This window comes from Manacus vitellinus, unplaced genomic scaffold (genome assembly GCF_001715985.3).
Source record: "Manacus vitellinus isolate BGI_N305 unplaced genomic scaffold, ASM171598v3 scaffold_4_pilon, whole genome shotgun sequence".
In the NCBI taxonomy this organism is placed as follows: domain Eukaryota; kingdom Metazoa; phylum Chordata; class Aves; order Passeriformes; family Pipridae; genus Manacus; species Manacus vitellinus.
In genome coordinates, this window is record NW_021940604.1 from 42667764 (window position 1) to 42685495 (window position 17732).

Below are 17732 nucleotides of genomic sequence, written 5' to 3' on the forward strand. Positions count from 1 at the left end.
TTTCCTCAAATTCTCTGAAATATATTTTCCACATTTATACAGTTACTCCATGATATTTTCATACTTAAATTTGTCCTAGAATTGAAGCATATGTATACTAGATATTAAGTAAAGTACTACTAGAGTTACATGAGTTGTCATTTGAGGTCTTAGCATCACCTGAGAGTTCTTAGTGTTCTAAAAATGTCCAGAACTTATATTCCTTAAAAAGAATATGATGACAGCTTGTTTCTATTTGTGATTAAAAAATGAAAGGCGATAACTGTTCGTGTCTCTTGATAATAACGGAAGGATTCGATTAGTGCCTTTTTGTTATGAATAATATGAAACCAAGGTAAGAGGTGTTCATGTGAGGCATATGCATATTTGCCTGGAAGAATTTTAACGCTTTATTTGGTGTGGGCTTCGTGGTGGAGGAAAAGGAGAATACATTACGAGTGAAATATTGAAGTAGAGTATATAAAATGTTCAAATTTTTTAGAGCAAATAAATTTTTTTAAGAATACAAACTATGTAACTTAAGATTGTTAAAAATAAACACCTGGATATTTGTTTTAAATAAAAAAGTTTATTGGCACCAAGTGAGTGCCCAGAAATGAGCTACAAGTTTTAAACAAGTTAAATCTATCTTTCTCATTCTCCTTTTTCATCGCCTTAATATACTTCTAGTTTGGGAACACTGGTAATAAAATACTGTTTAAAATTCTTTGAAATACCTGTGAGACAAGAAAGTACCTTTTTTTCATGATTTCTGATTTTATGTTGAACATACAATATGGGGGACAAATTAGGTCAATGTTGTAATGTGGCAGCATACTGTGGAATGACATTTTGGCTGCACATTAATGGTGAAGATCTTCCAAGCCATTACACTGACAGAAAATTTATCATTAAGTAATATGTCCCTGAAAATTCTGGAGTGTATTAGCTAAGAATGGTAACAGGGCCAATTATAAAATTTGCCAGTCTTTGTCCTTTAGATAACTCTATTTCCAGTTTGTGATTTTGTCAAACTGCAACAGGGTTCTTGTTTAAAGTTATCTTTTTATGTCCTTTTCATTCTGGAAGAGAGCTCTTGCATTCTAGCATGATACAATGATGATGGCACCCTTTCCTTGTGGCACCTGGATTTTTAACATCTATTATATATTCTGTCCAACCTGAGAAATTCTGTTCTGGCTGAATAAGCAAGAGAGACCAGTGGGTGTTGAGAGTAACATTGAAATTTGTTGTAAATATTCGGCATATATTTTGTGTGACACATTATTTATTCATAGGGATTATAGGAATTTTCCAGCACAAGTATAAGAGCTACACTGGAGGAAATAAAGAACTGGAGTTCTTTATTACGAGATTTTGAACATAGTTGACAGTAGCAATAATAGACCCTGTCTTAGAAGGCCACCAGATTTGTCAGACATGATTTGCTCTTAGTGAAGCTGTCACCATTCACCTCCCTATTTTCCATGTGCCCTAGCAAAGTTTCCAAGATGATCTTCTCCATGGTCTTGCCAGGACCTGAGGTGAGAGTAAGAGAGGTGTAGTTCCCCATGTCTTTCTTATTTCTCTTTTTAAAAGTGAGGGTTATTTTTCCGGTCAGTGGGAACTTCAATGGACTGCCATGACTTCTCAGATACGATGATGGATAGTGGCTTAGCCACTTCCTCAGCCAGTTCCCTCAGAATGAGCAGATGCATCCCATCAGGTCCCATGGACTTGCACACCTTCAGGTTTCTTAGATGTTCTCAAACCTGATCTTCTCGCACAGTCGGTGGTTCTTCATTTTCCCAGTCCCTGCCTTTGCCTTGTGCGACCTGGGCTGTGTGGCTGGAACACTTGCTGGTGAAAACCAAGACAAAGAAGTCATTAATTACCTCAGCCTTCTTCATTTCTGGCGTAACCAGGTCTCCTGTTTCCTTCTGGAGAGGGCCCACATTTTCCCTAGTCTTTCATTTATCACTCATGTACTTTTCCTGTTGCCCTTGCCATCCCTGTCCAGTTTTAATTCTGTCAAGGCTTTAGGTTTCCTAACCTGGTCCCTGGTTACTTGGACAATCTCTCTGTATTCCTCCCAGGCTGCCTGTTCTTGCATTCACCCTCTGTTGGCTTCCTTTTTGTGTTTGAGTTTGTCCAGGAACATCTTGTTCATTTGTGTGAGCCTCCTGTCGTTTTTGCCTGACTTCCCCTTCGTTATGATGCATCACTCCTGAGCTTGGAGATAACCATCCTTGAACATTAACCAGCTTTCTTGTGCCCCTCTTCCCTCCAGGGAATCATAATCATTCCAAACAAGTAACAATTGTACTTTATGATTTGTTTGTTAGTTTTATCCCCTCTGCTTCATTTCAAATTTACAAAGCAATTATTAACTGGCTGGTTGCAACATGTTACAAGGGGTTTGCACTCAAAAAGATTGCACTAGATAATTTCCTTTTTGTTCCCTATTTACAGCATCTCTTGAATTTGTTTTATGATGTTTCGTTGTTTATAAGACCTAATTTATTGCAGCAATGAATATTGGAATTGCATGACAGGGATGAAAACAGTAGAATGTATCAGTTTTATTTATACCAAATGAAGGATGTAATAAACTATTCAAATGAGTTCTCATACTGCTTATGAATTTTGTGACGTTTATGTGAAATATTGCCCTCAGAAATAACATTGTGTCAGTAAAATGGAATAACATTTTTATACCTTATCCATAAGTTTTCATGAGACTGAATTTTAAAATAAAAGCCTAGAAAACATAGTAAGAGAAAAAGAGAAAAATGTAAAATAGGACTAAGGAAAAAAAATAGTTGAACATTTATTAACTGAAGCAAAGTCTTAATGAACAACAACTTTTGATTTAAATGTGATTACTTAATTTTAACCTTTGACCTTACCCAAGAATAGGTTTCAAAATTTTTACTAGTGAAGATTTTCCCTCCAGGTTAGAGGTAGAAGCTAAGTACTGCTACTTACTCTGGCTGTTCCACAAGTTAACACATTCCAAAGCTGCAGGCAGCTTGGTCTGAGGTGGTTCATTGGGATCCCTCCAACAGGCATTTCAGCGCAGAGCGCTCAGTGCTTTGCCAGCTGAGGAGCTTTCAAAGCCAAGCTGTTTCATTTACTGTCTGCTGCTTCCATCTTGCAAGTGACTTGAGGTCTGAGTGGGAGCTGCCATTGGGGCGTTGCTAACTGGTTGATAAGATTTATTTTGTAACTAACTTTTGTGGTTCTTTGGTGTATTTTATGCAGAACTTTGGCTTTGGAGGGTGTAATATCCAATTACTAGCTAGATGCTGTGCTCCATTTTGTTTTGATGTTTACTCTCAGTATGAAAATTTAAATATGATTGAAATATGACAGATCAAAAAATCCATGATTAAGTAAATAGGATTAATATCAGAGTTTTGAAACACAACTACCTGCTCCATTATTTTTCTGTGAACCTAATAAGAATGAAAACCAAAATGTGCTCCCCGAAGTCAAGGTTTTACTTTAAAGATCCCATTTGGAACTGATGTTAACATAATGTAAGTTATCCTATATTAGCTGTGTGGAAAGTACTAATAGTAGGGATGCTTAGGAGGAGGACATGTTTTGCAGATTCATCTTTGTAGCCAACACAGAGTCAATAAGAGGTATCTGACTGCCAAGCAGTTCTACCCCCAAACTGCCAAGGATCTAGGTCTGGGTGAGGAACCTAAGGCTCATGTTATATCTCAGTGCCTCAGAGTGGGATGCAGAGTCAACAAACTAGAAGGGGAGATTGGGGGCGTGGAGGAGGAGGGTTTAGAAGCTTTTCAAATTTTAAAATGTGCTGATTTTAAAACGTTCATACCTATTAAATGCAGTGAATTTTTTTCAGTATTACTGAGCAAAAAAATTTTACATCAATCTTATTATGTATATCATTTTGATTTACATCCAAACATAGAAATATGTTTTCTGAACAAGCTCCTATTTCCATATAGTAAGGGATTATACCATCTTTAGGAGTTCTGTGCTTTCTAACACATGCAAAATCTTTTTCTGATTCCCATTTTTATCCCTTTAAGCAGAGCATTTTTATTTGACATGGTTAGCATCCCTTGGGAGAATGAGGGAAGCAGATAGTGATAATTCATTTTATGTGTGAGTGCTCTGTAATAAGGAGTTATTATGTAGAGGGCAGGTTGCAGCTGTGGTGACATGACCACTTTAAAAAGATTGTAACTGTGGAGTTGGATGATCAGAAATTGAACCAATTACCACTTTAAAAGCTGCTGTTCAACATATTTGCATACATTTTCCTAGCCTCTTGTATCTGCTTTAAATTGAGGCATATTGGCACCACTCACAGGCTGGGAATAAGCACGTGGTCATTTAGTGCAGTCCAGTTGATGGACAATCACTGGTGATCATCTGCCTGTATAGTTTTCTGAAGGTGTTTATCAGATCAGCTCAGATGATTCCATTATTAGGAATCAGTGTCATGAGGCAGCAGGTGAATGCAGGGTTTTATATTGTTGTGAATTCAGGCTACAGTGTCTTCAAGACTTCCTGTAAGTGCCTAAGTATCATACTGAGTAGTTAACTTCAATCCTTTTATCTCACCTTGCTCCATACCACTCATTAAAATAATTTTCTTACTAGTCATTTGAGACCATTGTGTTCTCATTGATCCATCTAATTAAAGACAAAAAATTACTGAGGAAGAAGACCCTTCGAGTGAAATAAAAAAAAAACTTCAATACCAGTTTGTGTCAGTGGTAACAGTTAAAGAATTTTGAAGTAGGGTTTGATACCTTGAAGGTCTTTCTCCATCTAATATTGGAAAATAAATTCTTTTACGTCAAATATACATTTACTGTATATATAAATCATATACAGTACAGACTAAAGTTACATATAATCTATGTACATACAGCAGACAATAGCAATTTTGTCACTTATAAACCGGTTTATTACAGGTATATGTAGGTATATGACATTTATTTTGAACATTTTTTGTTAGCCATCTAAATTTCTTCTATGCTACACTGTAATATGAAAGCTCTACTTACATACTGTTTCACTGTACACGGCTTTGTAATCTTATGGTTTTCTTATAAATAAGCTATAGTGTGGGTGTGGGTGGAGGGATGTCAGTCTTTTTTTCCTCTCAGAAACCTCAACAGGCAAAATATTTCCCTAAATATGACAATGAGCAGCAGCACAACTACATCTCTAAAATACATCTTTTATACCTGTTCAAGTAAATAATTTATACTTGCACATTCTGCAAAAATAATTGCAGTAATAAATAATTAGTACAGTAATTATTTTAAAACTGTGATAAGGTATTTTTTTAGCAACTGTTTCAGTTGTCTGGGTTCTGTTTTTCCCAGTGTGCAACATCTCTGGCAATTTCACACACAAGTTTTGATAATCAAGGAAAAAAAAATCAGAGATTCTGTCAAAGTCTAAAATGTCACAGAACTTTGCCTCTTCACAGCTATTTTTCCTAAACATTGCTTATTAAATCAAATTATTATAAATATATTCAAACACTAGGGTACTCGAGAGTCATTGTAACTTGTGGACTGTGGTTCTTGACTTTTTACAGGTGTTGAAGTTTGTCCTAACCACAATAATGGCTGATGGAGCAGCAGCACTTGTATCATTTAAATCACTGATTTCAAGTTTGATGAAAATAACCCTAAAGTTTTCCCTCAAAGCAAAGGTTTGGGGGTGGAGATATACACTAAAATTGCCTTTTTAATTGAAAATGAAACTCCAGTATTTTTCAACTGACTGAATTTTTTATGTACTTACTGATATACCCTGTAGACTACTGGTTCTTTCTGCTGTAAGGCTATGAAATGGATAGCAATAGAAAGAGTATGTAATTACTCAAATGTCTTTACATTTGAGTCATGGAGAGTGGGTCTTCTGTTGACATGCCAGACTAACAAGTACCTTTTTCCTAGGCTTAACTCCCCTGCTGCTTCAAGGCAATACAGATACTTTGCAGCCTGTTGTGTGCTTTAAGGGTGGATACTCCCACTCTGAGTGAATTAAGACCATTTCAGATATGCCAAGACATATTCAGTCTGTGAAAGCAATCCCTTGGTGATCTCTTTTTGACACACAGAGGAATCAATATGAAAGGCACAGCCTTACTGCCAAAGCCAGCCCTTTCAGATCAACCAGAGACATTAACCTGATCGAAGATTTTACACTGACCATTAATCTGAGCATGCTGCAGTTTAAAAAAATATTTCCAATTTGCTTGGCAAGTCTATATTCATCAGCAATTTTGAACTTTTCTTGCTGCTTCATCTTCCTAGGGTGGAGGTTTTCACCAGTGGCAGATCAAAAGGAATTATGAGTGCAGGTGATAAAATTAATGCAGAAAAATTCGAATCCTACTGAATTACTCCTGGTTTCTTAATTGCATGTCTGTAATATGTAGCAAGAGATTGGCTATGGTATTGCACATTGTACAAACCTCTTCACCTCAATGAGAGCACCAGACCCTCCTACACATCTGGCATTTCATTTTAGAGCTCTGTGTGTGAGTACAAATTTGGCCAATCAACTCATCAATAAAGGTTGGGTGTTTGACCCAGTGAAGAAGCTGCAGCTTCATGGCCTGAAAATAAAATTCCATGTGATTCTATATAAACGTAGGCATAAAAACTGTATCTAAATAATTGTTCTTCATGCAAAGAGTTACTTTGTAATGATGAAGAAAAAAAATGTGCAGGATGTTGCTTTGTGTTTCCGTCACATATACAGTATCTTTTTTTTATTCCCAACCATCAACATGAGGAAAGCAAAAGACAATATTTGGTTATAAAAATAAGACTGAAAGCAAAGCGATCACAGATACTTATTTTTACTCTTTCAAGGAATTGGTTATTGTCATAGCCATGTTACTTTTTCTCTGTTTCCCTTACATCAGCAAAATTACATTGGGATTTTTAAGGTTTAATTCATTTGTGGAGGTACACCTAAATAAAAAATTATTTTCCTGCTGTCATTCACATTGAAAAGCATACTGCAGATACTATCCAGATGGTGTGTTGGGGTTGGTGTTTGTTTTGATTTTTTTTTTATTTTGTTTGTTTTCGAAAAACTGGGATGAGAGAAGACTTTGGTGGTATTTGTAAACCTTATATTTTTTTTATTAATGTAGCAAAGGTCAGTGTAGTCAATTCTGAGGTTGCTGAGTTACGCTTACTTAGGAAAGCGTGAAAGAAAAAGCAGAAATGCAGAGTAATCTTTTCTCAGTGGCTGTATCCATAGCATTTTGCCTTATACCCTGTGGTAGCTGTTACTTCTCCGAGTTTGTCAAAGGCTTTTTCTGAACCTTAGTTAAGCTTTCAGCCTCAGAAAAACTTTAGGTTGCATGAGTTTGACAGTTCAGTTATGCACTGAGTGTAAAAAAAATAAAAACCCGAAATCCCACTTCCTCTTGTTTGTTTTAAAGCAACTGCCTAACACTTTATGAGTACTTGCATCTTCATGCATGGTTAAAAGCAGAGGATAATTTCACACCAGTCCTTACTCTTACATTGCTTTGGATTTCTTTCTTTTCTAGCCCCCATGTTTTATTGTACAGAAGCAGGGGTAGCTTTGTTTTTCCATGAGACATACTTCTGACTATCCATGTCTTTCCGTGTCTTCCTTAGCTTAGCTCTTTTATTTTTCTGTTGGGATAGGATGGGCAGGATAGCATGCAGTAGTCTCATCTTGGTAGTGAAGAAACTGTCCAGTAGTGGAATGGATCTTCTGTTATTTTATGGTTTAGTGTCAGGGTTTTTTCTAGTACTATTTACCATTCTTCCTGAATAGTATTTGTAAAAAGTACAGGGCATCTTTCTTGAATGATAATAAGTAATTAAGAGCTATTTACTTTCAGTATTTTAATGTTTATCAGTACTTCAGTTTATTTTCATATGCATTACTTTGCATTTATCAGCACTCAATTTTTTTCTGCCAGCTTTTCTTCTAATAATAGAGTATAATGAAACCTTTCAGCAGTTCTTCACAGTAACCTTTATATTTTATTGCTTTGAATAATTTAAATGAAATGCTATTGCTTCACCATTCAAAATTTTGTGATGAAATTTATAAATATGATGAGCAGACCAGATTTTTTGAATCACTCAATAAACTCTTCTCCTCAGAAAACATAAAATTATAAAAAACAGTCCAGCTATTTTTAATATTCTTTCTCCTTTAACCAAGAGAGAATTATTAATCATCAAGGTGCTCTGTTTTAGTTTTTGACAACTTCTGTGTGGCTGATGGGAGTTTTGATCTCCATGGGTGGAGATCTTTAAAAATGGATCTCATTTGCTCTATGCCAAGCCATATGACATAAACGTGTTCAGAAATGATCTGCATGAAGGATAAATATCCATTCATTCACAGTCTGGACTTCTACAAGACAGTAAGTGCAGCCTACATTCAGCATGTGCAAAGATGAGGTTTAGTAAGTAAAGGATATATATTTGTATATATTCCTGATGTTTTGAAAGGTTTAAGTCTCCTAGTGACAAGGAATAATATGACAAAACTTCACTGGCATGAGAGATTTTTAAAAGAAAAATTAAATTTAAATATGAAGTTGAGAAGAAAAGATTGGTGGTTGACTCTGAAAACAGCTTTCTACATAAAAAAAATAACTTTAAAATAGTTTTGGTTCAGCCTCAGCGATGAAGGGATGGGAAAAACTTGCACTCACTGTATAAAAATCAAGAAAAATGCAAAAGACAGATTAATGGCAGTCAAGTTTATAAAATAAAAATATCATATTTAATTGAATAGTTGTGAAGGAAATATGTGGCCAGCAATGCAATGATAATACAAATGAGTTCAAGGAACATTAGAAATAAAAGGAATCCTAAAAAAGATACAGACTTCAATCCCTGGGAATGGTAACATTATCAATAGCATTAATGATGCAGAAAAAACAGGTGGTTTCCATAAGTATCAGTTGTGTAGCTGGAAAAACAAAGTGTAGTATACTTGTATTTTACCAAAATGATGCAATAATTTGCAGTTACTGGTACAGGAATGTTAATTTTAAGAAAAACTGTAGAAAAAAAATTAGGAATGTGGAGAAAAGTCATAGTGTGCAGTGGAATAAGAATGTGGCCAGTGAAAGAAAAATTTGCAGTGTGACTGTGTGGTGATAATGCCATGACCAGCCTGACTATTCACTGAATAGTTGGGAAAGTTTGCAACCTATAAAAAATAGAGAAAATAATCTAACCACTGCTTTGATGTTTTCATGTCATGATAAAAATTGATTTGTCAACAAATCTGATTTCCTAATCAATGAGAAAATTTGTTGATAAAATTAATTGTGTTAGTGACATTAAATTCCATTAATAATCTACCCATATGTATGATGTGACAGGGCTCAAACCTTCTTAATAAGAAGGTTTCCTGAAATATATGTGTTGGTAGTAATTTTCTTAAGGAATTTGTCTGTGCTTTGATACACAAACTTGGTTTGTCTATCAAATTTTGAAGATGGAGATTTGCATCTTGGTATTAGGTTATTTCATTTCAACACAGCAGGTTGCTTTGGGTGAGACTTACACAGGTGGTGCAGTAGTTAGATCCTGTAGCAAAATCTGTAGCCATTAAACAGATGAAGAGATTTCTTGTGTGAGAGTGGTGCCTGCAAGTATATCCCCAGCCATCAGCCCACTGATGTGAGCATGCAAAAAATGCTGGTAATTAGGATGCATCTTATAACCTGCTTCCCTTCTAGGTTTACACACTTTACTTTGGAAACATCAAGATGAGAGACAAAACCTTCAGATAAAGTAAGTGTGAAACTAGAAAAGGATTTTAATAAGAGAGGTATCATACTGGAGCTGCCCATATGCCATTGATTGCAAAGAGAAACTGTTGGTGATGGATTAAAACAGAAGAAAATTCTCATAGGTACATAAGCCTCCTTTTAAAACAAAGTCCATGTGAAACATAATCTTTCTGTAGAGTTGTATGATGACACTGGAGTCTAGTGATCAGTTTTGTTCAGAATTGACTGAAGACATTATGCAGAAAGAGGAGTGAGGCAGTGTGGTACCCAAAGCTGTAAATGGGACTCAGTTGGGAATGATGGGACAGAATATCACTAGCTAGTAGAGGCAGGAGCTCGTTCATAGAGAAAGGCTGAGCACACATGCAGGAGTCAAGAAAAGCATGCTCAAGAAGAAATATCATATATTGCATATTTAAATGACTTGAGTACAGTTACTGTCTACTTCCTCGCCTGTCATTTTTTCTTAGCTTTTTAAAAACTCTTTGATGCATGCGGTTTCTTTTTGCTAACTAAACACATTAAAAAATTGGAACTCTCTCCTTTAGACATACTAGAACAAGGCTTGTGCCTGTTGACACTAACTCAAGTGCTACATTATTTTCCTGGTGGCTTAAACTTTTGAATGACTCAGTGAGTAACAACTCAGTTACTCTGTTGAAAATCAAAGTTTTTAGAGCCAGAGTGGAGGAAGTGAGAAATTCTTGGAAGCTCAGCAGGATCTGTGGTTATTTCTGATTATGGTACATATTATATGTCTGTTTATAAGGGATAGTTACCACAGAGTTAGCTTGAGCAGGTCAGTACAAGAAGGAACTCAAAACAATGCAAAATCTTTATTTTTCACGATTTTCCTATTGATTGTTGATTCACTTTTGTAAACTCTGTTGAAATTCAAAAACTACTGAACAGTAGTTAAACCTCGGCTCTTAATTAGGCTCTAAAATGAGGATTAAGATTAGGACGTATACTATCCTAGAGTTGTCAGTGGGACAACTATCAAGAAAACACAGGCAGAAAGTGATTTTTTCCAAGTAGTAAGGGCTTCAAAAGGTCTTGGAGAACTTTACAGAGATAAAAAAAATATCACATTTAGAGTAATATTTAACAGTTGTTCATTTTCTTTATTTGCTTTACATCACTGTTACTTTTGAGGAAGTGAACAAAAACCACCTTGTTCTAAAAACACTATTTCTGAGTTGTTTTATTCTAGTCAGGAGTCTCTAGCCTGTAGGATTTCCTTAGCTGCCAAACACACATGGGCCGAGTTAAAACAGATGGAGAAAAGCAATCTGTGCAATACCTGTAGTTACAGCATGTTCAGGAAAATGGAGCTATTATCTCAGAGGAGCTGAGAAAATCCCCTCAATGGCAGAAAGGGCAGTTGCATGTGTAACATGGTGCCAAATCACACGATAAACATCTGTAATCTCTGCCCAGCTGTTACCCTTAAACTGATCAGTTAAAAATCTGTGAAAGAAACCAATGTTAAATTAAACAAAATTTTGCTCTGATTTGGATCGAGATTTCTTTTCTGTCTACAAACACATCAGAAAGACAGATTGTGCCTTGGCTATTGGCACAGTGGTCTACACTTGTATTTTACTTTGAAAACCACTTAATAGATTTATGTCAGTCTGTAAAATGAGCTGCATCCATGGTAGGAGCTTGCATACCACACTGAAAGCAGGTGCAGTTAAAGACAGAGGTGATACAAAGCTCTAAAAAATATTTGTGCAATGAGAATCAAAACAGGCTGCTTCACTATCCCATCTTGTGTGGTACAGTGGGTGATTCATGTAATAAAATGGGATGAGTCCCTGATATGCCACTAAATACCTGCACAAGAATGTAGTTTTATGATCTCCATCTGTCTCCCAAATGGTGTGAATATGTTGCACTATGTTTAAAGAGATCTCTAATTTAATTTGGTTAATCAGTCTTCACTCAGAGCTCAACTTTTTGCATGGTCAGAAATCATCCTTTCTGCTGGAATGTAAAAGCCCGTTTTGTTCTGTAGTGCAATCATGTATTACAATATCACTTAAAAAAATTTTCTCCTGTGTTGCATTTCAAACTAAGCAGCTGTCTGAGTCATATCTGTAGTATTAAAATGGGAAACGAACAAAATCTGAATGTATCTCATTTTCTGCCAAACTCTGTTTTTACATAAATTATTGTTTCCAGACATAGTTGAGGACTATTTATATGATATGTCAATTAAATCTCAACTTGTACTTCAGCTCTTTAATCAGTTCTGAGCTAGAAGCAATTTTATATAGTTTAAGGCCAGAGGGAACAGAGAATCTACATTGAGTTTGTGTATATTATTATATATTATTATAGTGTATGTATTGTGTTCCATATAATGATACATATCACTGTAGTTACTAAAAAGTATATTTCTAAAATATAGTGTGGTCTATTATTATATGTTAGCCTGTTAGATTCTATCCACCTACTTTTACATCAAGACCACCAAATTTAGTTGCCCATCTTGCTCTTAGGTCATCCAGCTGCTCTGCAACTGCTCTGCTACCACAGACCACAGGAGCAGCCACAGCAGGTGAGGAAAACTACCTGAATGAGCAGCTGAGGACTTTTATTTATGGAAAAATCAATCTTTCCAACCAGTCTGATCAGAGACTGAGAATCAGGAAGGGAGGGAAAATCGCTTTTTGTTACTAAACGTGGCAGTTTTCCTTCTCTGTACAGGAATAAAGCATTATGTTATGCACCCAAGAGGTTTTTCTCTGCTGGCATAAGCTGACTGGTGTATTGTCTCTAAGGGTAGCAGATTTCTTGTGGCTTACAAGTATTTCTAGGGAAAATCGGTATAAGGATAGGATAGAATGCATCTGCCTGGTATTGTATTGGGGTCAGAAAAGCTTCTTGACCCTTCTAAGAGACTTACACACATCTTCTTTAGGTATATATTGAGCATGATAGGAATAATCTAGGCAGCTCTGTATCCCTGGAACTTGTAAAGAGAAAATCAAGAGGGAACTTATGAATTCACAGATTCTGAAAATGAGAAGTTTGACTATTTCCTTCGAGTTACAGCCCACACAGGCGGTAGTAGTTCTTCTAAAAACTGTACTAAATATACGTTTCAGAAAGAAATCAGATCTCACTTCAAGTGCCCCATATGATCTGGAGTTCATCATCTTCCTGCTAAGCTTTAGTTATCCTTATTGGTAGGAAACTATGTCTATTTTCAAAGCTGGTGGGTTTTGTCCCTATATTCAGCATGCAATCTGTAGTTCTGTGTTTATTCCACATTAAAAGCACCTCCTCCTCTTTCCAGCTATTGGTTTTCCCTCTGGGTCTCCATAGAAAGACTGTCAAAGAAATCAGATGTTTCCACAAACATGTTCTTCAGTAAACAGAATATTGTTATTAAGCCTCATTTCACAAAACTTTTTTTTTCTTTTTGACTGTCCTGTCATGTCAACTCTAATCCTGACCCTGTAGTCAGAAGTGTCACATAGATTTGTGACAGCAATTTAGCCCTCACATTTTTGCCACCCACTAGTTTACAAAGCAGTTTACAAATAGTTAGTAAGAATATTTAATGTGGTTGATCCAGGAAGCGACATTATTCTGCATTTTGATTTCCCTCAAAAAACAATAATATCACTATACCACAGTATCAGTTTGCAAATCATTCAGTGCAATCCCTGGTAATTTAATACCAGTCTTAAATCAATACATTAACTGATAAAAAGTTGTCTGTGATGCTTGATCTGGAAATGATTGCATACAGCAGACACAGTCTCACGTCCCATTCTATTAGAGGGGTAAATCTTTCTCTCCACATCAGGTGGGATAAATAAAATGTCAGTTTTCAATGCAAATAGAGAACTGGAACATGAGTTAAATACCTTCCTCACTGTTTCCTGTAACAGTCTTTAAAATTTCATCTATGAACAGAACTCTGACGTACTTTCTTTTTGGTGTGGGATAGAGGAGAATTGGAAGGAGTCATCATATCGTATTTCCAAGTGCCTGTATGATGCCCTTAATTGTACTGGTCAGTCTCGCTTCACTGATGTCTTTTGCTTCCATTATCAGTCACCTACATTAAAAAAATACTTGTACATCCTTCTTACTATCATTTTTACTTTTTTTTTTTTTATTCTGAAAGAGGCATTTAACCTAAATGTCTTATTGACCAGTGCTGCTTTTTTAATATCTTTGGCATTTGGGTTATGTGGGCAGCCTGTAGAATGCTCTTCAACAGCTCCTGGCTGCAGACTCACATTCCCAGACAGGTATGGCAAGAACAACTCAAGTTTCAAAAAGGTAGCCTTTTTAAAATGTTGAATGTACGTAGTATTCTTATAAAAAATTACAGAAAACATATCAAGATCAGTATGTACCTGGGCATCAACTATTTTTTCAAGTTGAGCCTACATTGTCTGTCAGGATGGTTTCACTGCTGACTTGTTCTACATTGAACTCTGACTGTTCTTTAAGCAATTACAACCTCACCTTTTTAGCAGCATTATGATTTTGTTGCAGTTACATGTTATGATATCTAGCACATATCCCCAAGATGAAGTCAGTTCCATTATACATTTTTTTCTGCCTATGTAGTAAGAGCAGAAGTTTAAAGAATATTTTGTTTTCTTGCACAGATGAAATGGTCTGTAACGTGCACTCCATCCTTTGCTGAGGAAAGCTCTAACTCCTGTTATCCAAGAACCTGAATCTACTCCTGTGAACATTGTCTTTGCAGTAAATTACCATTTTCATTTTTCCTTTTTCCCATTAGACAGAGCTTAAAAAAAGGATTTTTTTCTGCACTTTGATTTGAATACCTTTGCATACTGTGTACCAGTTCCTAGATCCCACCAGTGAGCTTCTCTTTCAGATCCTCTAAGCTGGTGTTTGTCCCATCTGTAGATGAGAACACGTATAAAGCAAAACATAATGGAGAAAATAAAAATAACAGAATGAGAAAGTGTAGTGTGTTGACTCTGGCCAGATGTCAGGTAGCCACTAAAGCCACTGTCTCACTCCCCTCTGCTGTTGGACAGAGGAAAGTCCCATGGGGTCACAGCCTCCTTCATGCATCCACCTGCTCCAGCATGGGCTCCTCCATGGGCTGCAGGTGGGTCTCTGCACCCCGATGGCCCTCCATGGGCTGCAGAGCTGGCTTCCTCCATCAAGGTCTGCACCACGGGCTGCAGGGCCTCAGCTCTGGCACCTGGAGCATCTTCTCCCCTTTCTTCTGCACTGACCTTGGGGTCTGCCTTGTTGTTCCCATGTTCTCACTATGCTCTTCCCTGGTTGGAATTCTTTTTGTGCAATACCTTTCTGTTCTTAAGTATGTTATCACAGAAGTGTTACTATCACTTCTGATTGACTTGGCCTTGGCCAGTGGCAGGAAGTCCATCCTGGAGTCAGCTGGCATTGGCTCCACTGGACAGGGGAAGCTTCCAGCAGCTTCTAACAGAAGCCACCCCTGTAGCCCCCCTGCTATCAAAACCCAGCCACAGAAACTCACTACAGAAAGTTTAAGAAAAACAAGAGGAATAAATAAAATTAAATTAATTTAAATGAATTAAGAAAAAATGATGAATAGCAGTAGAAAGATACTATCTGTGGTTGCAGCATCTATGAGAAATTTGGGTGCCTTGAATTTTGCTTAAAGTTTCAGGAAAAGTAACTTGTAAATGAAGTGCACCATAAATATTTGTATTATTATAGTTATGAAAAAATAATTTCAAAGTGTATGAGAAAACAATACTTCTTTTTAATTGTTTATTTTTATATTTTTTTATTTTAAGTATGCTGCATTTCCTAGGAGTGCATATGCAATGACTGGTAAATACCATGTAAAAATTACACATTTCCATTAATACATTGATTTGCATGTTCTTTATTATTTCAAAGAGAAATTATGATTAATTATTTCAACATGCTCACACTTTTGATAAAATATTAATAGCTTTAGTTTCATTGAGATTAACAGACCAACTAGGACTTGATTTCCTGTTTGAACTTTTGCTCATTGCTATTAAAAAAACTATGTAAAATGTCACAATACCTGCAAAGATGTTGTAAGAAGATGTTGCATGACAACATCACCTGTTCATGCATGTTGTTTGAGAAATAACTGGCCCTAGCTTCAAAATTTCCAAATAAAACAAAAAATTAATCCTCCCAAATAAAAAATAAATCTCCCAAAACCACACAATAATTGCCATATTTTCTTGAGTGAAATCAGGGGGGAGGCCTGGAACAGCAGGGATGGTGAAGAGTCAGGAATAAGCACAGTTGACAGGAAAGATCAAACACAGAATAGAAAATACTGAATGACAGAGAAAAAGACACTAAATGGCATTTTTGTTTCTTTCCAAAGACATCAATATTAAATGTTTTTGGAGAATAAGAGATGAACCTCTCTTACGATTTAGTGTGCCTGCCTTTGTCAGTCTGCTGGGACTGCTTCAGCTTCAGCTTCATTCCTCCTCCTCCTGGGAATGACAGTTTGATTACGAGGTCTTTTCAGAAGTTCATTGATCATCTTTGTTGTGTTTTCATATATATTTATTCTAACCCAGTTCTTCCATAGAAGAAAAAGAAGAGGATTTTTATGAAGAAAAAGAGAGGATTTGAAAGACTTCTCAAACTAGGATCTCATGCATTTTTGCAACAGTAATTCTGACTTCTTTTGTTGAGTCTGGGAAAAATAGTAAGAAAATTAGGTTATTCCAAGCAATATACTGCAGTTTAAAACTACCTGGTGATAGTTGTAGTTTGTGGGAAGCAAGTTAAACTGGACAAGAAGAATGACTAAATTACATTTTTACCTAGGATCATACCCAAGTTTTTGATGGCATTGGTGAGTATGGAGTTCCATTGGGTACAAATTCCTCCAGTAACAGTGTTAACAGACTGAGACCATGAGATTATGTTGCAGGGAAATACAAGCCTTGCTTTCATTTGTATTGGATCCTTACCATGGGCTGTGTATACCAGGAAAGGGTTTCCGTTTTTATGTGTATGAATAAGGGATAAACGTGTGTGTCCATGGGCAGATGTCATAGCACTGATAACCAGCCCAGTAGTCAGGGCTCTGTTACAACAATTTCTTCATGATTTGAAAAGCTCTCACTGTGCTCAAAGGAGCAGTCAACATTACAAAGAACAGATTTGCAGATGGAGACAAGATTCCCTACAAGGCTTTAGGTATCTTCGGGCTGAGATATTTTGGTGGGGAGTTACTTGTTGAATTAAAATCAGAGAAGCAATTTATTTTCTTCAAGGTTGGGTTAGAAAAGATGAAGCTTGATATTGCCATAAAGCATTGAAATTAATAAAAAGCACTCTATTTTCTCATTACTTTACTAGTGTTTGCTTACATATATTCTCCTTTCATAAAATTGCTAGTTGAATTTATACATTGTAAGGCCATAAATATAAATTACTGAACAACTGAACAGTCTGTTTTCCAGTTAAAAAGCATGATTTGGAGATTATATCCTCAGGAAATTTCTGAGAGTGCTGCTAATGACTTTTCATTTTCACAAAGTTCATATGCCTGGGGTTCTGAAAAGGCTCCTATTTCCTCCTTTCACGAAAAAGTCCCTGCAAAGAAATAAGGTACTTTATAGGAAAGCAAGTGTAAACCCCTCCCCACATGCACATCCCCCCAAACTCCATAATACTCTATATGATTTCTTTTTGAAAATACTCAGATCTTGAACTGGCAGAGACAGATGGTAGCATACTAATGCGCTGGCTCAAATTGTAGGACAACACTTACCAAAGGGATGTAGGAAACATCTTGTAGATGATGATGGGCCAATACAGAATTGTCCAAATTATACAAATGAATATTGTAAAAATAATATTTCCCTTCATGTACAGGGATGTTTACAGTTGTTGATATTTTAAACCTTTGTATCAGCAGCAAGTTATTAGT

General features: G+C 36.2%; 1 protein-coding gene across 12 annotated transcripts in view; it reads left to right on the forward strand.

Moving 5' to 3' along the window:
* The window catches only part of KHDRBS2 (KH RNA binding domain containing, signal transduction associated 2), a 335422-nt gene that overhangs the window by 161689 nt on the left and 156001 nt on the right, over positions 1–17732 (forward strand). The gene's annotated exons all lie outside the window — the stretch shown is intronic.